This window comes from Mirounga leonina, unplaced genomic scaffold, assembly GCF_011800145.1.
Source record: "Mirounga leonina isolate KUSES-001 unplaced genomic scaffold, KU_Mleo_1.0 Mir_172, whole genome shotgun sequence".
NCBI lineage: Eukaryota > Metazoa > Chordata > Mammalia > Carnivora > Phocidae > Mirounga > Mirounga leonina.
The window spans coordinates 7,102,244-7,121,585 of record NW_023270442.1 but is presented as its reverse complement, the minus strand read 5'-3'; the positions used below and the strand labels follow the sequence as shown (position 1 = coordinate 7,121,585).

The window sequence follows — 19,342 nt, the reverse complement described above, 5'->3', positions numbered from 1 at the left end:
TTCTAAATGAATGTATTTTTGCCTGATACCTGTCTTAACAAGGTAATTTTCCTACGTGTCTTCAATTGAGATAGTGTTAGTAATACCAAGCTATAGAGAAATAAGCCATTGTAAAGCACTAGAAAGTTAATGACCAATTATGATGGACTCTTTCTCACTGAATTATTAGAGCTTTTTATTTAGCAAAATAAGTGCTGAAGACAGTGGCCACTAATAAGTCACACTTCCACAGAACAGATGGTGATTCAGGTATCTTGGGTGTTGCAAAATGCCCAAGAATAGGACAATACAGTGAACTTCAGATCTCAGTGACAGGGAGGATATTCAGATAAATTAGAATCATGGAAATTTTTTTCTTACAGAAAAACAAAACCTCAACTATGAACTTGGATTAAGAGCATGCTATATTTTTTTTCATTTTTGTCATTCTAAATGTACTAGATATCAAATCCTGAAAGATGATCTTTTTTAAAATCTTCCTTGCCTCCATTTTTAAATGGTTGTTTCCTATAGAAAGAGAAGTCTGCCTAATGAACAGACTTACTGACCTACCGTAAGAGCTCCCAGTGTCAGAGCTATAGAACAGAGCACCCTGGGGAGAACGCCTTTTCTGGATTGAGCTTAGTTATCTTACATTGTTCTTCATTTGCAGGAACATTTAAAAATAACTCACTTTTATTTATTTCTTTTTTTAAAAGATTTTTTTTTTTTTACTTATTTGAGAGAGAGAGAGTTAGGGAGAGAGAGCACAAGCAGCAGAGGGAAAAGCAGGCTTCCCGCGGAGCAGGGAGCCCGATGCGGGGCTCAATCCCAGGACCCTGAGATCATGACCTGAGCCAAAGGCAGACACTTCACCAACTGAGCCACCCAGGCGCCCCAAAATAACTCACTTTTAAAGGAGGACTTTAGGGGCGCCTGGGTGGCTCAGTCATTAAGCGTCTGCCTTCGGCTCAGGTCATGATCCCAGGGTCCTGGGATCGAGCCCCGCATCAGGCTCCCTGCTCCGCAGGAAGCCTGCTTCTCCCTCTCCCACTCCCCCCTGCTTGTGTTCCCCTCTCTCGCTGTGTCTCTCTCTGTCCAATAAATAAATAAAATCTTTAAAAAAATAAAAATAAAGGAGGACTGTAGTTGAAATAAGGTTGGCCATGGGTGCTAATTTGTTTAAGCAAAGTGGGAGTTCCCTGTAATATTCTCTTTATTTTTGTAAAAGTTTGAAATTTTCTGTAATAGAAGTTGTTGGGGTGGTTGTTTTATTTTGTTTTAAATTCCTTCCTGAATAGGATCGTCACAGATTTCTCCCAGTTTACGCTTTGTACTCTTTCTAATAGTTTCAGATAGTCTTTGTCAGTAGTCTGACTTGCCTTTTTTATATATAATCAAACTTTAGATTTAGAGTCAGTTCTATGCAAATAAGGAGGATACTGAAGTTCCAGTCCACTGGCAAAACAGCAAGATCTGGAAGTACCTACAAATGCATGCCTTTTATATAAAAGTTTGTGCTTATAAATGCAGGCAATTCGGACATGTTTAATGCAGTAAAACACCTATAGGAAAATACAGTAGTTGTATTAGGGTAACAGGTGCTCATGAGATGACAGGTTTTTCCAGTCTCAGGGACTGCTGTTATCTTTAGTGACTTAACTGTATCTGCTTCAGTAAACTTATGCTCCCACTAGCATAGAATTCTCTGTTACGAACAAAAATGAGGAAGAAGCTAGCCGCAGTAGAAAGAAGGAAGGGCAAAAAGGGGAATTGGTGTGAAATTGGTGAGAACAGTAAAGGGTAGCTGACCAGACAGTAGAATTCATCGTGCCAGGGAGTTCGGTGCTGGCCTCGCTCACCACTGTGCTTTCCTGAGGAATCCCATCTGTCTGTGCTACTTCACTGTTGACTCCAGTAAATCCCAAATCCCTAGGTCTACCAAAAAAAAAAAAAAAAAGCCTGTCTGCTAAATCCCAATACCATATCCCAGACTATGAGAATATCCCACACATTTTCCACACTCTAGGCAGTGTATATAAAAAAGCAATGACTGTGTCCCTCTTGAAATTGACTCCTATTGCAGTCTCAAGTATGGGACATCCCCCTTGGCCAGTATTTCTCCATGACACCTTCCTCTCCTTCAGCCATGATTTCTTGCCAGTCACAAGACATGTAAATTGTTCTTCCTTGCTTAAAAAGTGGCATATCCTTCAATACGCAACTGAAATAGCCACATTCCTATAAAACCTTGGCTAATCTGCATAGGGAGCAAGAGAGACAAGCTGGTGTGTGAGTGACAGCCACGTAGCAAACTAATGAGTATCTGTTACTGATGATGCTGACGGTCCAAGTTCTTTATGAACATTCACCCTCGAGGTCCAGGGCCACCACATACAGATGTGGCAGGTGCTTTAGGTGAAAAGTGCAGCTGACGTTCTGCATCCCGCTCACAGCCAAGCAAGCCCTCGGAGGTTGGGTCCAGTCCCACTTGAAGCGTGGCTTTCTTGTGATTCACACAAGTGCGGCCTGTGAGCTAGTGACAACCTTGGTGAATTCAGTGATAGCACCCGCAGTTTGCAGGTGAGGAAACCAAAACTTAGAGAGAGGTCGCTAACTTGTCCTTACAGATCATGAAGTAATGATAGCAGAATTGGACCCAGGGTCTACCTGAGTCCAGAATTCATGCTTTCTCTGCCACCCATGCTCCTCTCTCAGGTGGAATTCCTTCTGCTGAACCTCAGTGTCTAAAGCACCTTGTATCTACCTCTAATACCGTACTTTACTTGGTACGTAATTACTAGTTGACATGTCCACCCACCCTGCATGCTGTGAGCTCTTGCAGGACAGGTCTGGGCCTTCTTTGCATCCTTAGGATCCAGCAGAGGACCTGGTACTTTGTGGGTATTAGTAATTGTCAACAAGGTTGAAGCAAATCCCAAGGATGCAAGGTAGATGCTCTTTCACTTATGCTGATCAGGTGGACTCCTTCCTAACCCTAAGGATCCACCCCGAGCTCCTTCCTTAGCACCTAACAGTGTTGCACAAAACAAATCTCTTTCCTCGGCTACAGCATTCTCTACAGCTGTGACTGGTCAAACCAACAAGATGAGTGCAGTTGGCAAAGGTACCAAAAAAGAATAAAGCACAGTTCTAATACTGTAACTAATAACATTTTACAGTATTGTCCTATATAATTTCCATGACCCTCTTTATTTGGTTATCTGCCCTATTTACATACTTGACACTTGATTTATTAAGTATGTTGCCTGGTTTCACTGTCTTGTCAATCAGAGTCTGAGGCTATTTATTTGATTTGCTTCACCAATAAGTTTGAATTATCAAAACCGCTGTTAGTTTTATGCAAGCTTGGTTTTTTATTATTTTATAATAACTCTTCAGTTCTGTTTGAATTATTATGTGCAAATTCCCAGGCACAGCCATATATTACTTCATATTTTCTGTTTTTTAAAAAACAAAAGTTACCTCAATGCAAATTATGAAGTTTCCTTGCAAGAAAAGGCTTAAGGCATTGTTTATAGAGGAGGGAAATTGCCCTTATTCACTTAAAATAGCTGGTTAGGACTTTGCTTTTTATTCAGCAAATGATAGAGGAAGTATTTTCATGAAAATATGCATCCTCTTCCCTGTCCATATACTGTTTTAATTGTCTTTTAACCCTTCCAAAAGGCAGAATCCCTTCGTCCCTGCCGTTCAGCTCACCCTTTGCTTTGTCAGTTGCTATTTCAAAAACGATTGGGGTTTTATGCCCTTTGTAATCTTCTTTAAATCTTTGCTAAAAGGATTCTTTTCTACCCTATCAGCACTGAGGTTATTTATCAAAGTGTTTCATTTTGTAGCTACCCCAAGGCTAAAAATACTGGCGCTCACAATTCCAAGATGTCTATCCCACAGAATGCTATAATGACCAATTTATGAGAAAGGCAGTAGGAAGCAAAGGGGAAGGAAGGCATCATTGTTTCATACCCTGGGCTTTTTTTCTTTTAGCATTCAAAATTAATAAAAACACGCATTATTATAAGCCAGATGTTGGAAGGATCTCTGACTGAATAAATCCACAGTGAATGGGGTAGGAGTGAAACATGTGGCAGGAGATCAAGGGACTCGTGCTCATGAAAGAATGCTTATAATTTATTATTACAATTTTACGATGACCTCTTGATAAAATGTTCTACTCTTTAGGGGAAATTCAGCATGCTTATTTCAAAGACAGTGTTTCCATTCTCTGCCCCTAACAAACCTACTGATTTGGGGATTTAATGAATCCAAAGTAGTCTAAGTTTAAAATAGAATATTTATAGCATTTGCCAGAGAACAAAATGGAACCTTCATTTCCACTGAGAATTCTAAGTATCCTTATGTATAATTGTTAGTCAAGGAAGAACATCAAGGAGAAAATCAATTATAAGAGAAAGTGAGAGACAGCTATCAACTTATTGGACGCATGCTTTTTGTTTTTCATAAGGAATGGCTTTTAAATGTATGTCCATTTACTATTTTATAGCTGATTTAAGTATTTGGAAACACGAACATTTGTTTCATAAATCACCAAAGACATGTTCCTTCCTTAGTTTTAGGATAGTCTCCAGGCTTCTTTTCATGTTCCCCAGTGTAGTCACCTGAATCACAAGTATGGCCAATGTTTATTTGCCTACCTCTAAATGTATTATCTTTGTCCCCCTCTTAGCAAGACAGTTGCTCTTCCAGAATGGACCCATTCGTTTCGCTTATTTATTTAGTTTATTTTTTGTGAACAACATAATGATTCAATAGCTGTATATGTTGCAAAATGATCACCGTAATAAGTCTAGTTAACAACTCTCCCATACAGAGTTACAAAAAGAGATTTTTTTTTCTTGTCATGAGAACTTTTAAGATCCGCTCTCTTAGAAGCTTCTAAATATGCAGTACAGTCGTATTAATTATAGTAAGCATGCTGTACATTATGTCACCATGACTTATTTTCTAGCTGAAAGTTTATACCTTTTGTCCCCCGTTATCCATTTAGCCCACCTCCCAACCCCTGCTCCTGGCAACCACCAGTCTGTTCTCCATATCTATGAGTATGCGTTTTTTTAGATTCCACCTATAAGTGAGACCATATGGTATTTGTCTTTCTCTGATTGACTTATTTAGCATAATGCTGTCAAGGTCCATCCGTGTTATCACAAATGGCAAGATTTCATTCTTTTTTATGGCTAAATCATATTCCACTGTACGTAACGACTGTGTGTGTGTGTGCGTGCACCACATCTTCTATATCTATTCACCCATTCACACTTGGGTTGTTTACATGTCTTGGTCATTATAAGTAAGGCTGCAGTGAACATGGGAGTGTTCTCATTTTCTTTGGATAAATACCCAGAAGTGAAATTGCTGGATCATAGAGTATTTCATTTTTATGAAATGATTCCATTTTGACCTCATTTAGGAGGGTAAGGAAAATTAATTTAGCCAACTGTCACCTTTTACTCCAAATTTTGCTTTTCCTTAAATCATGATGACTGTGACACATCAATAGTTTTTATCTCTTCTCGTGCCATTTCCCTTATTTGTCTGTGTGTGTGGACACCTCGACCAAGTGGGTGAACTTGGTCTCCCACACCAAGCTCTGCCGATTCCCATGACAATCCAGTATGGGTCTCAAGTTTTTTCTTAACCCACCAGCTCTTATGTATGGCCCTGTAGTTTGAGTCAAAATCCAAAAAGAAACCTTTAGTAACTAAAAATGATGGAGGAGTGAGGCCTGACCACAGCGGCGGCTGCTAGACTACTTCCTGGCATAGAACCCTACAGCAGGGATGTCCTGATTTTTTTTTTTTTTTTTTTTTTTTTTTTTTTGTAGAGTCTTGGGAACAGCTAGTGATTTTAGACTGGAAGAGGAGCTGGTTGTTTTGCCTTTCACAAGCAGCTGCCTTCAAGGTTCATATTTTGAAAGAGGAGGGGAAAAGAAGTGTAGTAGGTCTGCCACCCTGAATATAGAGATGCACTGAAATTAAAATTACTTTTGAAATATATTTCCACAAAGACTAACTGGCAATGAGATGAATGTTTGTGTGTGAGGCAGAGTATGGAAGGAATGTTAATTTGCTTCTTGCTGTTTAACTCAGAAATAAATTTTGCAGCGTATTCCCCTAGTGAACCCCATTGCTTTTTGTGAACTGTTCTCCTGTTATATATACGATGGGCCTCTTGAGAAAGTAAGTCGTAGACAGTAGGGTACATACCTGATTGACAGCAAGAGATCAATCCATTAACCTGTTTCAAATTATGAGGCAGTTGTACAAAGGAATGTTGACTGGCCATGAATCAAAACACCATTCAGAGAGAGTGTTTTGGACTTTGAGTCAGAAACAGGTGGTCAAAGGGCCAAGGCCGGGGTGTTACTTAATTTCAGCTATTGTTCACAGATGTATTGACATAAGACAGTGGGTTTAAAATAGCCTATTTGACAAATGTGTTTAATTTTTTATAAATATTACTCATTTACATATGCTTATTAAAACATGAGCTAAATCTTCCTGTGTCTTTGAAACAGTAAATGGTGACCCCTTGTATTGGCTCGTGCACGCCTCTGTCTTTGCTCTTGGTTTGGGTGGCTCTTAGATGAGCCTGCCCATCTCCTGAGAGCAGGGAGAAAAACCATGTGTTCAGCTTCCTCTTTCACACTGAACTTGGTAAACCTGGTCCTAAGACGCACAGAGATCACAGATACTGTCATCTTAGAGAAGAAAGAAGGTGCAGCTGCAAGTTTCATGCCTCTCAGAAGTGATAGCCTGAGCCGGCTGGAACCTGGCAAACTTTTCACCTCTTCTCTTTCCGAGGCTGTAATAGTGACGCAGTAACTCTGGGGCGAGAGTGAGTGCTTCTGAAGCTTTGCCCGGGTATGGGGGAACTTCCTGGGGCATGAGCAGTGAAGGGCTGGGAGTGCAGGAGGGAACATATCTTATTAAAATGATTATACTTATTAGCACTTCATATTGTTTTTATTTAGGAAACTCTAGAAGCAAACCAAATTTCACATTCTGGGTTTGGGTCAGGGGTTGGGGGAGTTCGAAAGAAAGATTGCTGTTCAGAATTCTGAATTAGTCACTCTTCTGCCAAAAGCCTACCTTCATCTTGTTGATTACTAAGACTTGAAAGAATTAAAATGGGTTTACTCTCAAGTGGTAGTCAGTATATGTGATAGAAAGGAAAGTTGCAGAACATGCTCTTTTTGATATGACGTGCACCATAAGAAAAGTATTATGTATGTAACTGGATGTGAAAGCATTCATCATTCATAATGTGACTTTTCTGTATTACATTAAAACTGTTTTCTTTACCTAAAGACTATGACCAAATAACACATGCTTCTTGCTGTAAGTTTCCAATAATTCCAGTAAGTGGTTTTCTAAAATTTTCATTTGTAAAACTTTGTTGTTATAGTTAATAGTTACAATTTTTAAATTGTTATAGTTCTCTGGTACCAAACAGATTATATCAAATAAAAAGGAAACTACCATTATCATTGCCACTCAGATATCACTAACAAACAGCTTGGTTCTCAGTCTCTGCTCAAAGAATTTATAAGCAGTACCCAGAAGGTTTCAGAGGTATATCTGTGGTGCTCACTTCACCACATCTCCTAAAATTGGAACAATACAGAAAAGATTAACTTGGCTCCTACCCAAGTATGAGATGCAAATTTATGAAGCATCCCGTATTTTTTTTATTTCACTTATAACTAGAGGATGACTAGAGGCATCTAGAGTAATAAATTCACAGAGACTGAAAGTAGAATAATAGTTGTCAGGTCCTGAGGGAAGGTGGGAACGGGGAGTTTGGGTTTAATGGCGCAGAGTTTCAGTTTGGGGAGATAAAAATAAGTTCTGGAAAAAGATGGTGGTGATGGTTTCACAACACTGTAACGCGTTTAATGCCAATGAGCTGTACACTTAAAAATGGTTAAAATAGTAAGGTTTTTTTGTTTTTTTAAAGATTTTTATTTATTTGTCAGAGAGAGAGAGCACAAGCAGGGGGAGCAGCAGAGGGAGAGGGAGAAGCAGGCTCCTCACTGAGCAAGGAGCCCGATGCGGGACTCGATCCCAGGACCCTGGGATCATGACCTGAGCGGAAGGCAGACGCTTAACGACTGAGCCACCCAGGCGTCCCAGTAAGATTTATGTTTATGTGTTTTTTACCACCATAAAAGAAAAGGACACATGCATATCATTTGCTCTCGTGAAGAGCAAAGGGATACAAGAATTAACCAGAGATGTTGGATCTTAATGAGTATTGATTAAACACCTACCGTTTTCCAGATTCTGTGCTCAGATATATTGCATTTGTGGGGCACAAGCTTTCCTACTTAGAATCTGCCTGGGGAGACTTCGGGGAAATGGAGTTGGGAAGGAGGCTGCACTCATTAAGCTGAGGGATGTTGATTGCCACGTCTCTTGGTATTGGGTAGAAGCATCTGACAGCCATTCCTTACTTGCACCATCACTCACTGAAGATTATTAGAGAAGGGAACCTTAGCTTTCAGCTGGCTCACCTGCATCGTTTTATAGGCTCAGAGCAACCAGGATGTGCCGTGTCATACATCTGGTCGGTAAGACTGAAGACCGACTCCACTCTGATGTCTCTGTATCCACTGGTATTTGTTCTGTGTCCCTGCTAAGGCCAAGCTAAACAAAACTGGGTGCAGGGAGCTATTTTTCAGCTTTAAAAAAAAAAAAAGATTTTATTTATTTATTTGACAGAAAGAGAGAGGGAGCACAAGCAGGGGGAGCATCAGGAAGAGGGAGAAGGAGAAGCAGGCTCCCCACTGAGCAGGGAGCCCGACATGGGGCTCGATCCCAGGACCCTGGGATCATGACCTGAGCCGAAGGCAGATTCTTTAACCAACTGAACCACCCAGGCGCCCCTTCCACAACTTTTCTTTGAAAACAGCCCCTTTGAGCAGATATGACTCAGTAAAGATGGTTCCGAAGCTCAAAGACTCAACACCCTTGAATACTTAAGTCAGCATTGGGGCGTTTATAAAGGACATAAAAATCAGCTGCATTGTTCATTTTGCAGGATTTTTTTGTCACATTTGTACTCTCTGTTTGCTTAGAAATCACAGACCAGCATATGAAAAATGACAACTGCCATCCCTTCTCGTATATGATTGCCATTAGATTTTTTTCCGCGCAGGACGAGCACAGATTTCTCGGAAAGCATAAGGTAATAATCCGTAGCCAGGGCTTAATCATTTGTGAGGGATCCGACAGAAAGGTTTTAGCTCTGTGAATGTCAACGGCTGAAGCCCTTCAAATCATACACCTCATTAGGCTGTCTCCCAAGCCAGGGCGGGGATCATGTTCACGACTGTGCGAGCACAGTTCATGGGTTGCCACTCAAATGTACCTAGAAGAAGGAATAGAAGAGGAAAGAAAAAGATTTTATGGGTCTTTTTTGTACGTTTATCTTCTGTACTTGGTTGCTGTGGGCTCTCTTAAAGACTCATTTGGTCCTCAAACTAACCGTGGATAGCCAAAGCAGATGATACTATGTCCTTTTGTTCTGCACGAGCCTGATGTTCCAGTAAAGCTGATAGTACACCTCCGGCCCCGGATACATTTACTGATCCTGTTCCATCCGTCTGCAGCACCCACGCCTAGTCTTGGCCTATTGAGATCCTCTTCCTCCTTCAAAACCCTAACTCTCATGTCCTCTCCCTTTTTAAATCTGTGATTAACACAAAGCACCCGCCCTCTGATCATATATTTCACATATAACGTGTGTCTACTATTGCTTTGATGTGTACATATCAACTAATAGCCACATCCTAAGTATAAGCTCTTTGAGGGTATGAATCAAATCTCATGCATTTGTGTCTCCTGAAGGAGATTTTTAAGTATAAGTAATTACAAATGCCTGTCTTTAAGGAATTCTTCGTTTAGAACAGTCCTTGGACCAGCAGCAGCAGCATCCCCGGCGAACTTGTTAGAAATGCACATTCTCTGGTCCCACCCCTGACCTTCTGAACCAGCAACACCAGGGTGGGATCAGCGATCTGTCTTTCAGCAAGCTGTCCAGGTGACTCTGATGCATGCTAACCTTTGGGAACTACTGGTTTAGAGTGTATTTAACTTAATGAGCAGTGAATAAACGGTGAGGATCTATCCTGGCACACCAGTGAGCCAGTCGTATTACCTACACAGTTACATTCTAAATCCACATGATGAAAACTAGATGCCACAAAAAAAAATGTTTAAGATGAAAACCTAAATGAATCTTTCTATCTGACTAATGCATTGAATACAACAGCTCCAATTCACAGGAAGAAATACAGAATTGCTGAGCAGTCATCGATGATGCACAACTGCTCATGATTAAATAGTACAAAAGCGTGGGGGCAGAGGGAGAGGGAAAGAGAGAATCTCAAGCAGACTCCGGCCCAGCACGGGCCTCAGTCTCACAACCCTGAGATCATGACCTGAGCCAAAACCAAGAGTCGGATGCCCAACCGACTGAGCCACCTAGGCACCCCTGTTTATATTTTTTGATCAGCGTTACTACCTTTAAAATAACTATAAAGAAAGGACAAATGATATACAAGACTCAGGATCCCCTTGTCAGCCAACTCTTTATATTTCTCTCATTTTGGGGTTCAGGGCCCCTAAAGTTACAAGGAACTAGCAATATGTGATGTTGGCTGGAAGTGCAACATTCCAAGAAACTAGGTGGAAATGGTCTAAGCCACCAGTCTAAATAATCAGTGAACGTGTTAGCTCATCTCTGTTTTTTTCTCCCAGGATTTTATGTAAGTTCTGTGGTCACCCTAGAGCTCTCAGTTTCTCTGTAATTCTGGTAAAAAGGAAGGAAATAACTTTCTAATGCACTATTGCTATCCTCTCTATTTATTGGGGTAGTTGATGTCAGTCAAAATGAGTTCTGGAAGTTCTTAGCAATTTTTTTTTTTTAATATTGAGAATAAACACTTGGAGCAAACCAACCAAATTTAAGTGTTTTGAGGATAGTAACAATGACAGGAAGAGCCCCTCGATTTTCTGCTAAGCATCAGATTGAACAGTTTCCAAACTCCTGTTGGCAATGTCCGTTATCAGGAGGGAAAGAGAAAGAGGAAGCTGTTTTCAAGAAATATCTCAAGTTTCCTTTAGTTATAAGAGAAATGACGGCAAGGCTGTCTGTGAATTTACTAAACCACGGTTACTAAAAAAGGAGGGGTCCTAAACAGCCTCTCTGTTGATTATCATGGAGTCCGTATGGAAGTCAGATGTTGTGTGATGATATGAAAGAGACTTTGCTTTCTAGATCTCTTTGATGGCATGGACCTGCATCCACACTGCTGTCTATGCCTCTTCAAAGGAACAGAAAAGTGGAATCAAACCTCTCAGTTTTCAGCCTAAGGATTTTGGGTGACTTAGTGGCTTGATCAAAATTAGCATCCGTGAATGTGCTATAAAAATAGCCAAGGCCCAAGGGGTTCAGTATGTCTTGCCAGAGCCCTTCGGAAATCAGAGCAGGTCTTCATGTACGTGGGTTTGAACAAATACGCTTTTTAAAAGAATAGTCCCATTAGGACAGAATTGGGAGCCCTCTGTGGGAGATTGGGTCTGAGTGTGCTGGTTTTCTGTAAGGCCTTGTGCATCTGGGCTGGAGCTTGAAGTCATTGGAACAGCCCACTAATGGAGCAGGCTAGTGTGGTGAGCTGAGTGACCCATGGCTCCCAGCTTGAGCTTTCCTCACTGTTTTGCAGGATTGCTGCAGCTTTGTGCCATCAGCCAATAAACAGAAAAGACTACCTGGCATTTGCTGATGTCCTCAGTCTGGTTGCTGTAAGCCTTTGAAGGGCATCTGAGTTCATCCAACACACTCCCCGTGGAAATTGTTATTCTGAAAGCCATAGGTTCTTAATGTGTTCTTGGGGCCAATCGAGGCTCAGTAATATGGAGGAATTCTTGTGGAAAATACACATTCCTGGGCCCCATCTCTGACCTTCAGAAAGCTGCATTTTGCTTACCTCCCCAGGTGATTCTTAAATATTTAGAAGTCTTGCTTATGTGAAATAGCAAAAATGTAAGGATTCTTACAGCCTTAGATTACAGTTTGTGTTGGTCTTGAACATGGAAGAACGGCCATTGTTGTCACTGAAAATTAATATATCCTAGTAAATAGGCCACGTGGATTTCTAATGCTGTGACTATAAAATGTGAAAGTGAGGCATTACTAACCTCTAAGTTCAGATTCATTGAGAATTTGTTTAGGTGTGACAGAGCTGATGGTCTTATTTATCCAAACTAAGACTTCTTATTAGCTATGAAAAAGGATTGCCTAAAACTGCTTATTAATGTTGATTAACTCTATCTAAAAGGAATAAGTAATACAAGCGTAGAGCAGGCTGCAGTCAGAAAACGTCATCTTTCATAACGTTTTCCCCCGTTTAATTTCTTTTTGTGTTCCTTCCCGAAATTGTGAATCTACTACTCTATCAGAACCTTTTCTTCCCTCTGTAGATTCTTCATTTGCTGTTATTGATGGTGACATTTTACTTAAGTTATCCATTTAGGCTCTCTTCAAATTCAAAGTGATAATTATTTTAATAAGGAGTGAAAGGGAAAATTGACAAAATACGCTCAGAGTTGTCAGCATTGGAGATGACAAACAGTAAAAGCTTAATCTTGGAGGATTGTCAGAGAGCTTAGCATTAGCTCAGATTGTCAGAGAGCTTAATGTGTCTTTCTCAGGGAATTGACAGAAAAATCACCAAGAAAGGGTGTGCTGAGCACCACCTCCAGGTGCCAAACCTGAGAGGCGACTCACTCTGTTAAGCAGTGGTATACGTGTTTTGCAGGTTACACAGGAAAGCAAATTATATTCCTTTGTTTCTTAAAGTATCTTGTGTGGTGACTGGGCATAGAAATCACATACCATCTCCTCATTTTCCGCAAAGAGAAGAGACCACATACCTGGAAATGTCCCGGACACATAGGGAAATTGTCACTTGGCCCTTTCTCTCCACCTGCAGTGAAGAAAGGTAGCAGAGGGGAGTATGTGAGAACTTTCTTAGCAAATGGCCATAAAAAAATAAAGAAAATTGAAAAGCTCCAAAGGTCAAATGTACTTTCAAACCCTGAACTGAGTCATCTCTGAAATAAATCACTTCCTTGTCACCTCTACGTAAGGTATAGTACAAGAGATTCCCCTGGGGACCCCTTGATAATTTATACTACTTCTCTCATCTTTGGCTATCATCTCTCTTAAAAAAACACAAAAAGAAAAAGAAACAAAAGTGCCTTGGAGAAAGTTGTTTTGACCTTTGCTTTTTCTTTTATCTGGCTGTGATGAGGTGAGTGTCTCCACAGACCAGGCGGCTTAAGCAGCAGAAATGGTTTTTGGTTTTTGGTTTTTTGGTTTTTTGGTTTTTGGTTTTTTCCACAGTTCTGGAAACTGGAAATCCAAGATCAGGTCTTTACTAGTTTAGGGTCTCCTGAAGTCTCTCTCCTTGGCTTGTGGATGGCTGCCTTCTTGCTCCCTACATGGCCTTTTCTCTGACAGAGTGAGAGAGATCTTTGGTGTCTCTTCCTCTTCTAAAGGACACCAATCCTATTAGAACAGGGCCTCACCCTTATGACCTCATTTAACCTTAATGACCTTAAAGGCCCTGTCTCCAAATACAGTCACATTGGGGATTAAGGCTTCAACATATGATTTGGTTTGGGGGGGGGGGAGCGGGAAGCATGGTTCAGTCTGTAACATTTGACTAACCCCTGCTTTTGGATATATCCAATGTATCCTCCCTCTTCGGCTTTCCTCAATCCTCATCTTCTTAGTTAACATGGGTTCCTTATCTTCAGAAACTCAGGGGAGACCATGGAAGATATTTTTCCTGCTTCTGTACCCTAAATCTTTGGAACTAGGTTCCCTTTGGCGGCTTCCACTCCCCCTTTATGAACTTCAAATACAAGATCTCTTTGGTATGTAAAAAGCGTACACTTCACTTGGAAAGATTTGATGGGGTTTTAACATTTGTTTTTCACTAATTTATCCACAATTTTGTCTGAGTGACTAAAGCCAAATATTCCCAATGTGAAAGCAGAAGGAGAGACCAGCTAGTGTAACAAAGTATGTAGCGTGATACAGTCCATAACTGGGTTTGGGAAGCCGTATTTTCCTCCTGTCTTTACCCACAAGGTCACAGAGAACTTTGAAGTTGCTATTAAACATGCTACTTTATAAATATTCTATTCCACTCATCTATATGTCATACAAGAATAAAGAAAAACTTTTAAGCTACAGAATCTTTTTTTCAAGATCCAGCTGGTCAAGTGTGAATTTTAAATTGAGACTGATAAGCTCAGCGCTGTAGATGGACTCCAGCTGTCCCAACTTCTCTCAGTTTAGTTGCCGAATGGAGGTATGGTGGCAGACTCTGTTTTGTCATTAGAGATGGTGGTATTTTCGTTACGCTGATGAAACCTGCCAGGCATTTGCCACACATTACGCTGCCAGGGACAGCTCAGCTTCTGGCTTGTTAGAGAGGATATGGCATAACCTTTGTGTTTCCAGGGTATTTGAAACTGAAACCCTTCCACTTCCTCACTGAGCTTAAGAGTTGACACTGGTATCCAAAATTCCTTTGGCCTTATCTGGGTAAGGCATGCAGTCACTGATGGTCAAGAAAGGAAAGTGGTTGGTGTCTTCTTTAGATGGGAAGAGTTGCTGAAATGAAGGAGCCATTAGGTCACCATTGAACCACATGCTGCTATTCAGGGGGGAAGCATCTCTGAACTAATTAGATGAGACTGTTAGATGATAGAGTTCTTTATTCTTCTTCCCAGTCTACCTATCCTGGCGTTCAGTAAAGGGCTCAGGAAGAAACCACATTCTATTCCGATGTGATGATTATAGCCAGAAATGGTTATCATATTTGCAAATGGTTAATATTCATTTATATAGGTGGTGTTTCGGTTTCCTAGGGCTGCCATCACTAATTACGACAAACTGGGTGGCCTAAAACAACAGAAATGTATTGTTTCATCATTCTGGAGGCCAGAAGTCAAAATCAAGGTGTCCACAAGGTCATGCGCTCTCTGAAGGCTCTAGGGTAGAATCTCTTCCATTCCTTTCGCTTGCTTCTGGTGTCGCTGACAATCCTGGATATTGTTTGGCTCGTAGATACTCCAGTCTCTGCCTTTGCCTTCACATTAGCATTCTCCCTTTGTCTCTGTCTCCGAAATGATCAAGAGCTCATCTGAACTCCAGTAGGGTCTCCCCTACTTCCATATTGGCTTGAGGGCCTGTCTTAGTCCAGTATGATCTCGTCTTTACCTGAATATATCTGCAGAGACCCTCTCCATATCAAGTCATTTTCATAGGTACTGGGGATGAGGACTTCAAGATATCTTTAAGGAAAACATAATTCAACCCATACCAAGCAGTTTTATTTTTTCTTTCCCCTGATTTTGATGAATCCAAAATACTGTCCAAGTTTCTTTCTAAAACACTATCAAATTTAAGTCAAAGGGCTGCGTGTCTTGAATTTATGACCTCTTCATTTAAAAAAAAATAATTTCCATATTTAATTGGTTCAAATTATGAAAGGCTTTAAATGCTTTCCATTTGCTTGAGGCTGATTAATGGGTAAATTTGTAAACCGTGGTTGTTTTAATTAACCAGGGATAATTAATGTTTACTGCGCTTGGAAGATGAAAAGACGTGTATAAATGCACCATAATGTGAATCATTTTTTAATTTGTGGTTGAAGCTCAAAATATATTCAAATAAAGATTGCTTACATCACACTAAGAAAAGCTATTGGAACACTATGGGAGTTAGTATAGAGGACTCTTAAATTTTAAAGTGAATGAATTACATATTTTAGAAGATGGCCATGTTTTAATATTATGTATCCAGAGAAAGGTAGTTACATTTTTAAATCTGATTATATAAAGAGTAGCAATCTCAGACCAAACTGATAACTTTTCATAAAATGTGTCATAATTTGAGGTGAAGTTTCTTTTTTGTTTTTGTTTTGTTTTAGTTCTGAGAGCACAGAGGAGGACGGGAAAGGTTTAACTATGCTGAGATGAAAATAACTTTTTTTTTTTTTTTTTAAAGAGGGAGAGGTTGGGGGGAGAGGGGCAAAGGGAGATGGAGAAAGAGAATCTTTTTTTTTTTTTTTTAAGAATTATTTATTTGACAGAGAGAGAAAGTATAAGCAGGGGGAGTGACAGACTCCCCGCTGAGCAAGGAGCCCGATGCGGGACTCAATCCCAGGACCCTAGGATCATGACCTGAGCCGAAGGCAGACGCTTAACTGACTGAGCCACCCAGGTGCCCTGAGAAAGAGAATCTTAAGCAGGCCCCCCACCCGGCACGGAGCCTGACATGGGGCTTAATCTCAGAACCCTGAGATCATGACCTGAGCCAAAATCAGAGTTGAACAGTTACCCAAGTGAGCCACCCAGATGCCCTGAAAATAACATTTTTAAGCAATTTTTTTTAAAAGGAAATTACTAGCATTCCATGTAAATTTTCAACAGGAAAAGCATCAGGGCCTTGGATGAGGTCTAGTGCTGGGTCTAGGAAGTGTGGAGATTAGAAACCGTTTAAGAAGGAAATAGCAGGGCAAGGTTTCCCATGTGGGGCTGCAAGCTGTACATCATGGAAGGCGGTTGTCTCAGGCAGGTGGGAAAGCGGCCATCCGGGCTAATTTTCCAACATGCTCAATAGAATCCACCTGGTACCAGGATTCATGGTTCACTAGGTAACTTGAAAGCAGAGCTGGCCCATCTCAGTTCATCATTGTCTAAAAGGAAAGCATATCCGAAGTTAAATGAGCAAAAACGTTGGGTCTACTTTATGTTTCATCTCCTACACAATTTTCTCTTTGTTCTTTGCAGAATAAAAAAATGAGGTTGATTTTTTTTTTTTTTTAAACATCTAATGGATGTTGATATGGAAGTAATGTAAGGGGTAAAAGACCTATAACCATCTATTTGGATAAGAAATAGGTTGCTCCTTGTAGTTCTTAACAATAGCTACCTACCTGATGTTTTTGTCAAGCACTCCAGTTCGACACTGTAAAGGATTTTTAGCTGGGACATTGTGGGTGGGTGGCATGTTTATTATCCAACAGAATTCAGTATACGATAAACCCCTTTTGGGGAATTCTAGTATGGGCTTTTCCCCCAAAACACCTGCAAAATTCTGCTACAATCTGGAGAATTCCCATTTTCCTATCAATGCTTCCCCTTGGGCTGTGTCCACATGGACATGAGCTCTCGAGGCTTACATTTCAAGTGGCCATGATATGTTGGGATATCGCAAACATGTCTGAGGAGAACTTGTCTTTCTCCCCCACATCTGCTCTTCTGATAGACACAGCTCCAGTCAAGAATAAAAATATGAGGGGCGCCTGGGTGGCTCAGTCGGTTAATGTCTGCCTTCAGCTCAGGTCGTGTTCTCCAGGGTCCTGGGGTCGAGCCCTGCATCAGGCTTCCCGATCAGCAAGGATCCTGCTTCTCTCTCTCTCTCTCTCTCCCCCCCTCTGCCCCTCCCCACCCTCCTCTCTCTCTCTCAAATAAATAAATAAAATCTTAAAAAAAAAGAATAAAAATATTCATAACTCCCCCCAGTAGCTCCTCAGCCCCATCCCATTCACAACCTCTGCCTCCCCTCCCCCATCAGAATAGCACTGTTCTTCCTTGTATCACTTCCTTAAAAATCTTTCTGGTTTTATCATTCTAGTGTACAGCCTGCCCCCGTTTTTAATGTTGACATGTCTCTCAAGTATCTTATAATCCCCAGGTGTCCCCTCCATGCCTTTCTTTTCTTTACAGTTTACCTGTAAATGAACTGCAAGTATCGGCAGAGCCTAGAGAATTCCCATATGCTGGATTTTATGCATTGTACACACCTACTCAGCATGTTCCTCTCTCTTTGTTGCACAAACCAAAGCCCCTGGCTTCTATCTAAGCTGCTTCTTTATACTTCCCTTGTGACAAAAAGCCCCAACCTTTGGGTAGTAGCCCCTTCTCTATCCCTCGGTGCGAGCACTTGAATCTCCCAGGACAGCAGTCTCTCCTCTGGAGCAACAACACTCACGGTCTCCCGCCGGAAAATCCGCTCTTTTTTCTTTCTTTTTTTTTTTTTTATTCTTATGTTAATCCATCTCTTTTTTCTTTCTCGCTCTGTCCGTACCCCTTCCCGTAGCACCTGTAGGGAATTACTTTTGTGCCCATCTTTCCTCTAGGCCATGAGCTCTGAGTATAAAGAAATTGCCTTGGGGCGCCTGGGTGGCTCAGATGGTTAAGCCTCTGCCTTCGGCTCAGGTCATGATCCCAGGGTCCTGGGATCGAGTCCCGCATCGGGCTCCCTGCTAGGCGGGGAGCCTGCTTCTCCCTCTGCCTCTCTCTCTCTCTCTCTCTCATGAATAAATAAATAAAACATTTAAAAAAAGAAAAAAAGAAAAAAATTGCCTTAGCTATTTCCTGCAGTGGCCTGAAAGAGGATGGGATTGCTCAACAGGTAGTAAATGAACGAGCTCATTAATTAATGATAAAATGCTTTTAGTGTTCTTGGCTTCCAATTATCTTCCTTCAGGTGAGTTCTTTCAGCTTCCCCACTCCTCTGCACTGTTAATGCTTCCCTAAGACAGACACTTTCCATCTGTCTCCAAGTCCCAGATGCCAAGCATTTTCCATCTCCAGGCTTGGTTTCCCCATACGTTGTTGAGTGATCGTTCACATCAGCTAATCGGAAGAGGAAGGACCATCGCTGTTCTAGAAATGTTTAGTACAGAGCAAATTTTTGTGTTAAAGAGAACCTAAATAGGTCAGTGTGCAGAAGAACATGGAGGACTAACGTGGGTTTTTTTGATCTGCATAAACATGCATTTCAAATGAGCTATCATGTATACAGACATGCTGTGCTGTCCACAGGAACAGGATCTCTTCCTGCCTCGTCTCATGAGACGTGTGTGTGTGTGTGTATTTGCACTGATCTTATCCACACTTGCCTATTACCGTTATAACTGTCAGCATAAATCTTTAGGCTCTTTGAGTGAAATTAACTATTTATGAATGTTGAAAATCGTACTTTCTACCATGAGCTAACATGCCTTACTTTACAGCCTTGTAAATATAGAATTCCATCAAAGAAGTATTTACTGGGTATGAGTCAATTAGAATGCACTTTCTTCAGCGTACAGCAGAGAATGATTGCTAGCTCTTGAGAGGGGCACTGTGTCCCATTCCCTTGGTCCACCGCCAGGATATCTCTTACCCGAGCAAGAAAGGCATCTCTCACAAGTCTGGGAAAGGGTGCCATCAGACAGGATCACCGCTTA

At 41.1% G+C, this 19,342-nt stretch overlaps 1 protein-coding gene and 1 non-coding gene across 5 annotated transcripts in view; both read left to right on the top strand.

Moving 5' to 3' along the window:
- Nucleotides 1–19,342, top strand: part of APP (amyloid beta precursor protein) — a 258,633-nt gene that overhangs the window by 197,784 nt on the left and 41,507 nt on the right. The gene's annotated exons all lie outside the window — the stretch shown is intronic.
- LOC118018922 lies at nucleotides 7,604–7,710 on the top strand. The gene has a single exon (XR_004681515.1). It is a non-coding gene; the product is annotated as a U6 spliceosomal RNA (small nuclear RNA).